This window comes from Nyctereutes procyonoides, unplaced genomic scaffold (assembly GCF_905146905.1).
Source record: "Nyctereutes procyonoides isolate TBG_1078 unplaced genomic scaffold, NYPRO_anot_genome, whole genome shotgun sequence".
Lineage (NCBI taxonomy): Eukaryota > Metazoa > Chordata > Mammalia > Carnivora > Canidae > Nyctereutes > Nyctereutes procyonoides.
In genome coordinates this window covers 15182421-15196403 of record NW_026575133.1, presented here as the reverse complement: position 1 = coordinate 15196403, position 13983 = coordinate 15182421, and the positions used below count along the sequence as shown (strand labels likewise).

Sequence of the window (13983 nt, the reverse complement as noted above, 5' to 3'; positions counted from 1 at the left end):
TGTGGGATGTGATACACAGGGAGGGACTGTCAGGGCTACCTCCAGCCCCTGAAACAGGAGATCCTATCCCTGCCAACTTGTCTTACTGCAGAGAGAAGACAGAGGACAGAGACAGCCGTAGTGGTCTCACAGAACACTGGGATGGCCCCTCAGGGAGTGAGGCCCAGATCCTCTCCTGTAGCATCTGCTCATCCAGGGCTGCACACAGTGGGGTCCTTGAGGGTCCTTGACCAGGCCAGGCCCATCTCTGAGGACTTCTTTCTCAGTTCCACTGCACAGGCTCCAGGCCTGGAGACAGCCAAGTTGAGACTTTCACTGTAGAACCAGAGGCTAGAGGAGTCCATATAAGGAGATCTGGGGTAGTAGAATGAGTGATAGGCCGTTTAGCCAGGCCATCTAGGTAGGAAGGAGTCTGAGTGATCAATACTTTACCTGGGTCCTACAAAAGACACCCTCTTACATTGACCACAGCAGACACTCAGAAAGCTCCACCCATTGGAAGGGCCCAGCTGTATAGGCCAGGCCAGCAAGAAGGCCACAGAAGAGCTGTAGGGTGGGTGACTCAGAGCTAAGCAGTGGTATCTAGGCAGCAGCCACAGTGACAGTATCCCCTGGGGCTGTCTAGGGTGGTAACCCAGCCCCACCAGCATTGCCAGGTGGACAGGCATGGAACTGCAGCCATCAGCTCCACTGGACTTGCTGAGGCCTGCCAGCAGCATTGTTATTAGCTAGGCTAGGGTGAGCAGGGCAGAGAGTGCAGGAACTGCATTGTGCCCATGTGGCAGCACTCCTGTAGCAGGCTCAGGAACCGCCCAAATAGGGCCAAACGCTGCATGGATCAGCAGTTGCTGTGCCTGCCAAGGTCCAGCAGCAGCTCCGGGGCCAGTGCAAGATTGGGGCCAACCCCCACCAGGCACAGGCTGCTCAGCAGTAGCATCAGGAAGGAGTTGGAAAAAAAAAAAAAAAGAAAAAAGGAAAGAGTTGGCTAGAGGCATTGCCCAAAATTGCAGAGCATGTCCCATGCTCCCCTGAATGCCAAATGGAGCCCCCAAGTTGGAGTCAGGACTCCAGATTCCCTGTGAAGCCCAAGAGCCCTGATCCTACTTGGCTTACAATCAGGCACATGACACTGGCAGACTGGAGGGCGAGCCACACCCTCTCTTGCCACCTACCAATTACTCAGCAGATGATATAAGGCTAGGTCCTTCCCCTAGGGTTAATAATGTATATTGTTTTAGATATGGATCTAATTTTCTTTGTTTTCAGATAGCTAGACAATTGTCTCAAGTTCTTTCCTTGATTATATGAAATGCTAGCCCTAGAATACATTTATCTCTGGATTCTTTTTTTTTTTAAGATTTTATTTATTTATTCATGAGAGACACAAAGAGAGAGGCAGAGACATAGGCAGAAGGAGAAGCAGTCTCCTCGCAGGGAGCCCAATTTGGGACTTGATCCCAGGACCCGGGGATCACACCCTGAGCCGAAGGCAGACCCTCAGTCACTGAGCCACCCACATGCCCCTTATCTCTTGATTCTATTGAGTTCTACTGATCCCTTTTTATCTACTTCCATTCCAGTGCTGTATCCTGTCTATTACTACAGCTTTATATTATATTTTGATGTCTAACAAACCATATCTCCATCACTATTTTCTTTCTTAAAAAAATTATTTTCTCTTATACATTTTCTATTCCATAAGGATTTTAGGATTAAATTGTCAAATTTCATAGAAATTTTACTGGGAATGCAACTAAATTTTTAGATTAATTTTTGAAGAATTTATTGAGTCTTTCTAAACACAAACATGGCATACTTCTATCTTATTAAGTCTTCATTTCTGTGTCTCAGTAAGCTTTATACTTCTCTTCATGTTCATATTAGAAAATTGTATTTTATAACTAGCATTGGTGTACACAGATGATAAGAGAGAGAGAATCCATCAAACTTGCTGAATTTTCTTGAGTTCTAATAGAAAATTCAAAGGTTACCTGACAAACTACTTAGATTTTTGGATAAATCCCAAGTACTATCAGCAGTAGCTCTTTCTGTCTAGTGGCTATTACTTATTATCCATGTCTTATTGCATTGTCTAATATCTTCATTAAAATGTTGAATAGTAGTGATCATAGTAGCCATACTTTTCTAATTCCCAATTTTAGTATGAATGGTTCTAATATTTCAACATTAAGTGATATGTACGTTTGAGGTACATAAGATTTCATATAGTTTGTATCCCACAAGTAAAGGCAAACGTGTGTGTGTGTGTGTGTGTGTGTGTGTGTGTGTGTGTATGCAGGCTGTAGTCTCACAGAAAATACTGGGAAATAATTAATTTTACAATTTCCTAACCTTTAGTCACCTCCTTTTAAGGAGCCTCCAAAAGCATTTTGTGAAGAGAGCCCTAGTTAACATATCTTACCACCCCTTAATATCTCAAATTGTTTTCTCATTAACCCACGGGTGAATAAAAATTTTTCCCTTTTGATTAAAATCACTGGAATGGACTTCATTTGTTTCATTTATTTCTATGTTTCAATTCTGTAACCACTTCAGCTCTATGCATGAGCCCCTCCAAGCATCATTCCCAAGCCCTTAAGAATCCCTTTACCCTCATTTGGGGAATATGAATAATAGTGAAGGGGAATATAAGGGAAGGGAGAAGAAATGTGTGGGAGATATCAGAAAGGGACACAGAACATAAAGACTTCTAACTCTGGGAAATGAACTAGGGGTGGTGGAAGGGGAGGAGGGAGGGGGGTGGGGGTGAATGGGTGACGGGCACAGAGGGGGACACTTGACGGGATGAGCACTGGGTGTTATTCTGTATGTTGGTAAATTGAACACCAATAAAAATTAATTTATAAAAAAAAAAAAGAATCCCTTTACCCTAAGAGTAATGACTTAAATTTTTCAAGAACTCTCCTGTGCTCTATCCACATGGTCCTGATGGTTATCTCCTTGACCCTGGAGAACTTCTCCTTTTCACATCTCCCCATTCTAAGCAGCTACTTTGATGTGTATGTGACCTGTATTTGCAGGAGTTGTCTATCAGGGTGATTCATTCTGCACCGGTTTAGTATCACTTACAGTATGCCTGGCACTATACTAGAATATTTAGTGGATAACAAAGGCATAAAAGACACTGCCTTTTTTCTATGATTTTCCCCACAATTGTTTGTATTCTGATTGCGTAAGAACTGTAAGCAAGGGGCACCTGCAAGGCTCAGTCGTTTGAGGGTCCAACTCTTGGTTTTGGCTCAGGTCGTGATCTCATGGGTTGTAGGATCAAGCCCTACATCTGGTTCCTTGCTCAGCAGGGAGTCCCTCTGCCCTTCCCTCTGTCTGCTCTCTCTCTCTCTCTCTCTCTCTCTCTCTTTCTCTCTCTGTCTCTCTAAAAATAAATAAATAAATCTTAAAGAAAAAAAAAGAACTATAAGCAAAACCTATTTCTGTAGCTAGGAAATTCTTGGGAGGAGGAGCATTCTTGAATTAGGTCCTAAAAGGCCTAATAGACATAGGTTAGTATAGCAGGTTTTAAATGTGTTTATTTTTTAACTAATTTATCTTCATTAGCTGCAATCTGGATTGGGACACACACTGCCACATGTCTCCCCATATTGAAGCCCTGGCTGTAAATCACTTTCACATAATCAGACACGTATCCATATCTCCTTCTCATTCATATTTTGAATGGTGCCAAGTCTGCCTAGGGCCTGTCCATAGACTGTTCATTACTATAATCACATTTGCCCTCACCTGGAGTACCTCAATCCTCATCTAAGTGGCCTCCCTATCTTAAATTTTTCATCTCTCCAATCTTTCATATACATAGGTACCATCTCAAGCTTAGAGAGAAACTTCAAGGGTGCAATCCACTTCTCAGGATTAGAAACTTTCCATTTTCACACTGCATTTAAAATCCTGGGTGACCTTTTCTACCTCTTTACCAAAAGCTGGTTTTCTACAATGCAAGTACATGTCAGTGTTCAATGAAATCTTTACTTCTACTCATACTGTTATATCTGCTGGAATATCCTCCTCTCTTTTTATTATCCCAGGGCCTAACTCCAATATCAAAAACAATTCTGCATTATTTCATTCTCATTAACTCTGCCTCTCACTAGGTTTTATACCTGATTAAACTATGTATGGCATTTAAATTATAGTGCTGTGTTTTATTTGTGTATAGCCATATTTCTTATCCTTCTTACCTAGATTGTAAACTCTGAGGAAGGCATTGTTATCTGCATCACTGCTATATTTTCTTAGGGTGCTCACAATGCCTATAACACAGGAAGACCTTTGTAAATTCCTTTTGGATTGAATTGATCATGCTAGATAATAAACTGAGATGATCAGAGGTCATACCTTGGATTGGGGTAATTTCCATTTATAATATTTTGAATTCATGGTCCAGAAGACTACATATCAGCCAGTTTTAGGCACTGAGTAAATCACAGTAAGAATTCTAACAGGTGTGCCTAGACCTATCCTCCCATTTTTTTTCCTTCTCTTTCCTAGAATAAACTACAATATTATCCTTTCTTTCCTTATCTTTAGAGAGTGTCTCAGCTTATTTCATTAGCATTCTAATTTTAATTAAAACAAAACCAACCTATTCATTTAGAGAATCAGTTATATTTCTTTTCTTTTTTTTAAATATTTTTTATTTACTTATTCATGAGAGACATGGAGAGAGAGAGCCAGAGACAGAGACATAGGTGGAGGGAGAAGCAGGCTCCATGCAGTGAGCCCGATGTGGGACTCCGATCCTGGGTCTCCAGGGTCATGCCCTGGGCTGAAGGTAGCTGAGCCACCTGGGCTGCCCATTTCTTTTCTTTTCAAATTTTAATAATACTCCATATAAATTCCCAGAACAAAATAAACATCTTAAACTTACAAGGACTCAGAGAGAGCAGTTTGTATCTATTTAAATGTTATTCTGAGTGTTATTCAGATGTTTCACAGAGGATGGACACTCCCAGACCATTACATGGCTTTTACTCTCTTCATCCCAACTGTTCTTCAATCCCAGAGAATCCCACAGCTACAAATTTGTGCTGTGAAATACCAGTGAAAGGGAAATGGTTAAAAGGAATTTCTGAGTTCATTTCTTTTCTTCAAGTATTTATGAACAAAAAGTTGGAAAGAAATTCACAGCATAAGTACATTTAGAAGAAGGCTAAGAGCAGCAGAAAACCAGATGACACATTCTGGAATGGGAGCAATCAAGGTTCTATTCAATCCATTCCCCCTACCCCTGTGCATCAGAATAGTTTCTCCTTTGAAACTTCTTGCACAGTTGCACAGGTGTATTGAATTCACACTGATCCACAAAAAAAAAAAGGCAAAAAAAATGTTCATATGTTAACATTTCTAGAAATTTCAGCAAATTCTTAAAGATGCAAAGATTAAAAATAATCCGGTAAGGATTATTTCCTACTATCAAGACAATGGCAATGCTTTCAGCTCTGAAGAGTCTCTTGATCTAACCACAAAGTATTTGTTGAGAAAAAATAATTGTGTCTACATCTGTGGAACGTACTAGGAAGGTATATGGCTAGGCCAGGAATCAGAGAACTTTTTGAAAAAAGGCTAGGCAGTAATAGAGCAGTAATTGGTAAGGTATACAATCTGTGTTGCAACTACTCAACTTTGCCTTCTAGCTGGAAAGCAGTAGACACTACATAAATAAATCAGCATATCTGTGTTCCAGTAAAACTTTATTAACAAAACAGACAGCTTGCAGCCATAGTTTGCCCTGGGTTAGACTATATGTTCTTTGACTACAATGATCATATCTTTCTTAGCAACCATTGTATTTCCAGGGTCCAGACTGTGTCTGACACATAGTAGGTACCAAATAAACATTTGTAAATACAAAAAAAATCATTACTTAATATTTTAAAAACATATTTCTTGGCCTCAGCTCACCACTAGTTTTTTATGGAAGACCAAATCAGGAAAATGTAGAGTAAGAACAAAAAGATCATGGATTGTGTATTCTGGGTTAGTTTCTTGACTCAAAATCAAGTTTTTCTACCAACTTTAATGGGAGTCTATATCTCCATATCTCAAAGACTCGGTTTTCCTAATTATTGAGATAGGGTTTAAGCTTAGGGTATAGTTATAAAGTCACTGTATTTAATGGCTTTCCAGGTTGTTTTTGTGAATCTGAGCTTGTGTCAGAAAACCAAAAGAAGCTCCATGAAATTCATAAGATAAAAGAGAATGTGGTTGGCTGGATGACCAAGTTTTCCCCTCTATTCACCTTTACCTGTCACTTCTGACACCTTCCTGTGCACATCTCCTATGGCATGGAAGATGAATCAGACCCCATTGCTATAATCGCAAAATTCTATCTGGGCTCCTAAAAGGGGCTACATTAGAGGGATACAGCAAGAATGGAGGCATATTCTGAAGGTTAAGTGTTATTTGAAATGGAATTTTCTCCCTATCCAACACTAGGGGGAACTGTAGCTAGATTTTGACTTGGGACAACGTGAGACTACTATATCAGTTAGAGTCCCAAAATAAAGTAGATGGTGCACTCAGGATAATTCAAGGATAGTTCATTTACAAAGAGATTTTTTTTAAGATTTTATTTGTTTATTCATGAGAGACACAGAGAGAGGCAGAGACATAGGTAGAGGGAGAAACAGGCTCCCAGAAGGGAGCCTGATGCGGGACTCGATCCCAGGATCCCAGGATCACGACCTAAGCCAAAGGCAGATGTTCAACCACTGAGCCACCAAGGTGCCCCTACAAAAAGATTATTTACAAAGATGTGGACAGGGCATAGGAAAACCACAAAGGATGGTACATTACCTAAGGTTAATAAGAAAGAGTTACCACCCCTAAGCCCAATGACACAAGGGGAGGAAGAGTTATATGAATCCTGAAGGAAAGAGTCATCTAGAACTGGTCTAGGTGAACTGGTGTTCCTCACAATGACCATGTGAGGAACACTGATCTGGTGTTGAATGACATAGCTGGATGGAGATGACCCAAAAGAAAGATAAGAAGGGAAGTAATTCACTATCTTCACTTCCCTTCCTCTCTGATTTACTACTGAAGCTCCTGATTGACTGCACTGAACCATAAGCCGAAGAGCAAGGGTGCCTGTTGATGTGGTCCATGCTGGGCCTCCAGAGGCACGGAATAGGGTGAAGACAATAGAGAGCAAATCGGGAGGGACAAACAGATGTCCAACACAGATGGATCCCAAAGGTACAGAAAGCTTATTACACTTAGGTGTCCTCTGTGAGGGTTGTTAGGTACACCAGCGTGGCATCAGATTGATTATCCACACACTCTCATTTTTCTCCTGAATGAGATTTTCACCTACTACAAGGAAATGAATTGAGTAATTTTCTGTTCCCTGCAGTGTAAGGAGAATCTCTTGCCAACCTCTGTCATTTAGCAGATGGTAGGTGATACTGTGAGGCCTGTTTGGCTCTTTCTAAGGCAAATGTCCAGAGGAAGAGCACTGGAGTCAGGAGTCCCAGTTTCCAGATCTGGCTTTGCTCCTAAGTAACTAAGTACCTGCAGGAAAGTCATTTCTCTTAGGGCTTACCACCATTTCCTAATAAAATTTTTTAAAAAGCCATTGGATCTGATAATCTGTGATCAGGATTCTCAATCTAGAGTCCTCCTGAAATTATTTAAAACCTTAGAAAATTTTGCATGTGTGCATATGAGCATTTTCTATCAGAATAATAATGGTTCCCTCTTATTAAACCCTACCAACTAGGCACTTAGGTATTGTGCTTAGCTTGTTCTCTGGCTCTTCTCTCTCTTTCTAGAAAATCTCAGTGAATCTTCATAACTATATTGGAGTTTATGAGTCTTTTTCTGTTTTATTATTGAATGACTTGCCCAAGACACATGGTTAGGAAGCAGCAGAACCAGAATTCTCACCACTCTTTAACCCCCAAGATTATGGTCCACCTACCCCCATATTCCCTTGACCCCAGAGTTGAACGTAGATGGCTAAGGATACCAAATGTGCATTAACTGCTCCTATAGGACAGGCCTCAGGGCAACATGGTGGGGGGGGGGGCATTTCCTGGAGGGACAAGACCTGAGAGTTTGAGTGTTGAGGTCCTTTCTGATGGCCATAGTGTGAGAGAGATTAAGGAACGTTGATTCTGGACTGAAGGAATCAAATCTTGCTGAGCTGAGCCCTGAAAGTAAAGGAGAGACCTCTTAGAGCAAACCCAAAAGCCAGGGAGGTCTTAAAGCTGAACAGGAGCACTTCCTCTTTCATTGAAGATGGTTTTTCCTGTTAACCTTCTATAAATGTTGTTGGCCCATCTGCTGACGGAAGTATTGCCCCATTCTATAGTAGCCTTAGAAGGCTCTGGGGAAGAAGCTCCTTCATCCTAAAGGGAGAACCCATCTATACTTTCCAGAGAACAGAGGCAACAGAAGGTTGGGGTTCTTGGGGCTCTGTGATCTGGCACATTCAAGCTGCTTAAGCCACCAGAGTTCCCTGCTGGGATTGCTGTTGGCTGCCCTGCCACTATCTGGAGAGTCTCTCCACCAGGCCTTGGCTGCCCTTTGAAAGCCAACCTGTTCTGTTGCTTATTCCAAACATGGCAAGGGCCTTAAGAGCATCTGTGAAGCCAAGATATTCCATCTGTGAAGCTCCTAAGATACTCAGAGTCCAAGAAGGACTTTTCTGACCCATCATCTGAGCTCCAAAGTGAGAGAAGTCCCTTTGAGTCAACCTGCAGCTTTTTTACAGCATGAGATACCAGGGACACAATTCCCCTGAGGAAAGCCTATTTCAGGGAGGAAATTATTTGCTGGCCTCTCTGCAAGGACAACAGGAACTTCAGAGTTCATCAACCCTGTACCTCAAGATGGGAGACCCTAGTGGGTGCAGGCAGGCAGCCAGCCAGCCAGGTTTATTTCCTTTGTGCTGGCACAGCCATAGCAACAGCAAATCTTGGCAGCCCTGCTGTTTGACCTGGATCACGAATGTGAAATGCTCTGCATGGCCTGGCGAGTCCTCTAGATTCCACTTTGTTCTGCCAGAGGCCTTCTCTGCACACTCCATCAATCCCTGTAATCCCCTCCTTATTGCCTGGCTGCACGGATGGCTTAACTTGCCTCTGAGCTGCCTGAAGCTGCAGTCTGCTACCACTGCTGGTGCCAGAAACCCCAGTTTGGTACCCAGGGCATGAGGGACTCTGAAGCTCTCCATCTGGGCACCAGGATGGAAAGGTATACTTGGCCTTGCTGTTCTTGACCAGAGAAATATGAAGAACTTTTTGAATAGCCCAACAGTAAGGAAGCAGTTGATGCAGTAGGTAAACCTGCCCCTGATTTGGTCTGATAGCCTATGCTGACATGTCAGCAAGAAATAACATGTTTTCTTTTTGTTGGTTTGCTGAATCGTACAACTTCCTACCAATGATAGTGACTTTGAGATACCTGGGAACTTCATTTCCTCTTTAAACTTTGGCACCTGGCTACTTGAATTGCTTTCATGGTTGGGATTTCACAAATAAACTGAGATCCAGGGAGAAGTAATCCATTCAAGGTCATAGAGCAACTCAGTGGCAGACCTGGAAAGCCAAGGATGAAACAAGATGGCCCGGCACGTACTATATGATGGGTGACATGGGACTAGGCACGCTATGCATATTTCCTTCAATTCCCAACTCACACTTAAGATGAACATCATCTTCCCTCATTACTGCTGTCACTTATGAGAACATATGGTTCTGGCCTTTAAGAAGTTTGCAATCTGAAGTTCTTTCATAATACCACACTGACTCATGTTTCTTCCACCTATTTTGAAGACCTGCCTCTTTAAATCCCCTTCTTTGAAAGCTTCCTTCTTATTCAGGAAATAAAATCTATGGATGATTTATCTTGTGTTTTACTTCTTCCTATAAAGAAAGGACAAATTCAACCAGAAACTCATCAAATTCAACATTAACCAGTTTCTTTCCAATTTGTCCCTTAAACCAGTTTTGATCAACTACTCTGTGAGAGGCAACAATAAGCACCCAAGAGAAGAGGCCCAATCCTCTAGAAATTTATTAATTTATCAAATGATCAAGAAATTTACATTTTACGAGAACTCTTGCAATGGGAGCCAGGGGCCAGTTTTAAGAATGGTAAGTGAAGCATGATAATTATTTCAAGTGAAATAATCCAAATATATATCAATAGTAGAATGTACACATAAAGTGTGGGAAAGTAATACTATCCAGCAGTGACACCTGAGTGAGCTCTAATTCCAAGTGTCAATGAAGATAAACCCCAAAACATACTATAGAATGGAAGAAGTAAGGCACAGAAAAATGTAGGTAATACATATATTTCTATGACATTGAAATTTGCATGACATTTAAAAAAAACAAATAAACTAGCATTTAGCATTCATTATGTAGGTGGCAAAACTATAAGGAAAAGCAAGGACACAATCTGCCAGCCAGGATGCTTAGTTCCTTTGCTCCAGGGAATGGAGAAGGATGTGTCTGAGAAGGGACACACAAGGTCCTTCTAGGGGAAATGTTCTGTGTCTTCACTTGAGAGGTAGGTACCAAATGGTCTGTCTTATTCTTTAAATTGTATTCCTATCCTTGAGACATTTTTAGATATGTGTATCTATCTCATTCCCTAGAATGTAAGCTCCATGAAGGCAAGGTTTTACCTTTATTGCCAGATCATCACATCTAGAGTGTGCCAATATTCAATACATATTTTTGAGTAAATGAATGAATTACTTAACGAATATTTTCCATAATATAAATTTTAATAATTAATGTTTGCTATAATAAAACCCATAGACAAGAGCACTATTGCAATAAGGTCTACAAATGCTGATGAGAGACCTAAACAGATGGAATGAAGTGAAGAGCGAAGTTGTTCACTGTGACCAATGTCATCTGGGGAGGACACAGCCAGACACTGAGGAAAAGAAGAGAAGCGAGAGGAGGGGGACTCTAGGCCAAAGGACCAACACAGTAATTACTACTATTAACTGAATTTTTTACACTGTGCCAAGATCTTATTTGATTTTCACTACAAGCCATTAAGATAAATACCATTATTACCTCCATTTCACAGATGAACTTGTGGCTTTCATTGAGCTAGTAAGTGGACTTGTGGTCTGGTCTGTCTGACTAGCACATAGATAAGCAGAGGAGGGAATATACAGGCAATCTTCAGGGGAGGTGGGCATGTAGACTGGCTCTTGCTGATCTGGGCTCACCAAGTTCAGCTCTGACCCCACTGAATTCACTTTCCAACTAGACCCCGTTGCTCTGTGCTTCTAACTGACTATTTGTAGGGAGCACAGTTCCTCTGCAGTGGAAGTGAGTGAGCAGCAGATGATCAGTATTGAGTCACCTGCTTCTCATTCAGTGATGGCATTGAAGGCACCATTATCTCAACAGAGATCCTCTTCCTATAAAAGGCAGGTCAGGCTGAGAAGCTAAGGTTTTGCAGCTCAGGTTTCCATTTGATGCATACACATCACCTGAGGTCAAAGGGATTGCAAACCAAGTCCCAATTCAGACCTAGCCATCAAAACTTCTGCTTGTCAGGGGGAAAGCCTCTTGTGCTTTCCAGGGGAAATTAATATTGATAATCAACATTATTATTGTTAAATAATGACAGCACTTACCCAGTTGGTACCAGGCTGTATGTTAAGTGCTTTATATGAACTGTTGAATTTTCAGAAGGGCAGTGTGAGGCATTTAGTATCTCCATCTTACTGATCAGAGATTTTTGATGGCTTGACCAAGGTGATACAAACTATAATCCATGTATATAAGACTCAAATCCATGTTGGCAGGCTACAGAACCTAAGTTCTTAAGCACCTCACTCTACTACCTCTCGGGTATAGTAATGCATCAAAAGGATCAGGAAATAACCAGGAACATGTCAGGAAAGAAGAGGTATCACTTTTCATGCTGAGGACTCTGGAAACAGAACTCGTTGGGCATCCTTGGGTCACTTCTCCAAGATATCTCTCTCTCTCTCTCTCTCTCTCTCTCTCTCTCTCTCTCTCTCTCTCTACCTTCATCTCCTCCACTTGCTCCCAGACCTCAAGAAAATGTGAGCTTCTCTGAAAGTTCATCAGATTAGCAGCACAAGCTTCAAGGCAGTGCCTCTCCTTGCAAGATTAACAATGATATGTGTTAAATTCTCCCCCAGGGCTCAATGGGTTTCCCTTTCGCATTAGCTTAAAATTCAGGCACATTTTCATCTTCATTTCACCTTGAGCTTCTACTGGCAGTGGCTCCTACTACCTCAGCTTTCAGTTTCCCTATTCTTTTCTTCACACCATCCTAATTCCTGTAAGACTTGAACAGGGACTTAATGCTCTGAAACAGATCTGCAAGGCACCCAGGAGAGTTTGCAGCTTTAAAAAGTTAGAATAAAATAAAGAAGCAAATCAACACTTTCTGATTTTATCTTATTTATAACTTTGGATTTTCTTAAATCATGACTCTTTCTAAAGCAGACTGAATTTGAGTTACAAGAAAAATATGATTGGAAAAAGAAATCCCGTAATTAGAGAAATAGGATATTCAAGGTTCATAACGCAAAAATCCTAGCCCCTTTTCTGGCTATATCTTTTAAATCTGAAATGCTAAATTCCATTAAATTGCTTCCATTTTATATATTGGAAACAGAGCCGAGACAGACTCAATTATAGTACTTTCTAAATTAGGATTCATCTAGTCTCCACCCTGGGCTCAGACCAAATTGGGTCCCCTAGTCCTGCCTCCCTCGTGCACATAGCAATCACACCATTTCTCTGGTGGGCTTCACAGATGTAGTTGGCTGGCACTGGGCATTGGTAGTTGCCCCGATTCTGGCAATTATCTCCACATGGTTTGCCCTGTGCACTGTCATTGCTGGAACATGGAACAGACTGGCTTGGCCTCATCCTGCCTCTCTCCGGTGCCACAGAGGCTTACAGGATGTTTTTGGTATCACGTAGCATGAGAATTGCCAAGAAGAGACCTTCAGAAGTCGCTGGGAGACTTAACACTGTGATCAGCAGGAAAGCTATGAAATTAAAGAAGAAAATCAAAAGAGAAGGTCAGACAGTACAGAGAGTCTCAAGAGAGTGTTAGATGAAGATTTAAAATATTTGAAGACAAATGGTCCAAAAAAAAGAGGAATAATATTAAAGAATAGATAAAACTGAAAATATGTACCATGACCTGCGGAACAAAGAGAATTTTTCTAATATCTAAACGCTTACAATACCTTGACAGGTGCAGGATTTCATAATGAAGCTTCCACTGTCCCCCACCTCTCCCTGTACACCACTTCCCCATACATATATGAGACAAAAAGGGAGATATTTGACCTTGCTGACTAAGACTTATACCTTCCTTTTGCTGAGTTTCCATTTTAGTCTGTTGATTCTCAGATACTTAGCAGTGCACAATCAGGAGTTAGATGATATCATTACTACTACTAATAATAACAGCAGCTCAGATCAAGTGCTTACTGTGTAGCAGGCACTGTTCTAAGCATTTGATGAGTATGAACTCATTAATCCTCACAGGATTAAATTTCCACTTTGAATACAAAGAAGCTGAGGCATAAACAGTCTTTACTACCTGCTCAAGGTTTCACAGCTCGTAAATGATAGTGTGCTGGAGAAGCTGACGGGACAATCAGAAGACTGAGGCAAGGAGGCTCAGTCCACCTGACAGAGGCCTGGAGGTGGTGAGGGAGGAAGACAGAGAAAAGCCAAATGGTCTGGGAATTGAGAAATATTCCAGGGACACCAGAGCAACAGTAAATAGAAAAGGAAAAAAGAGCTGCTTTTCAGAAACATTGCTATTGATTATGAATTGGATCAGATTTAATGCTTTTCAAGGGATGCAAGTAGAAGTTGAGCTTCCTATTAAAATATTCTGTTTTGGACTCGGTTCTCAGATTACAGCTCTACAGAGACTGAGACATTTAAGGACCCAGTTTTTTGATGGTTA

At 41.3% G+C, this 13983-nt stretch overlaps 1 pseudogene; it reads right to left on the bottom strand.

Moving 5' to 3' along the window:
- Positions 1-420: 420 nt before the first annotated feature.
- LOC129493582 (rhomboid domain-containing protein 3-like) lies at positions 421-12889 on the bottom strand (annotated as a pseudogene).
- Positions 12890-13983: the final 1094 nt, after the last annotated feature.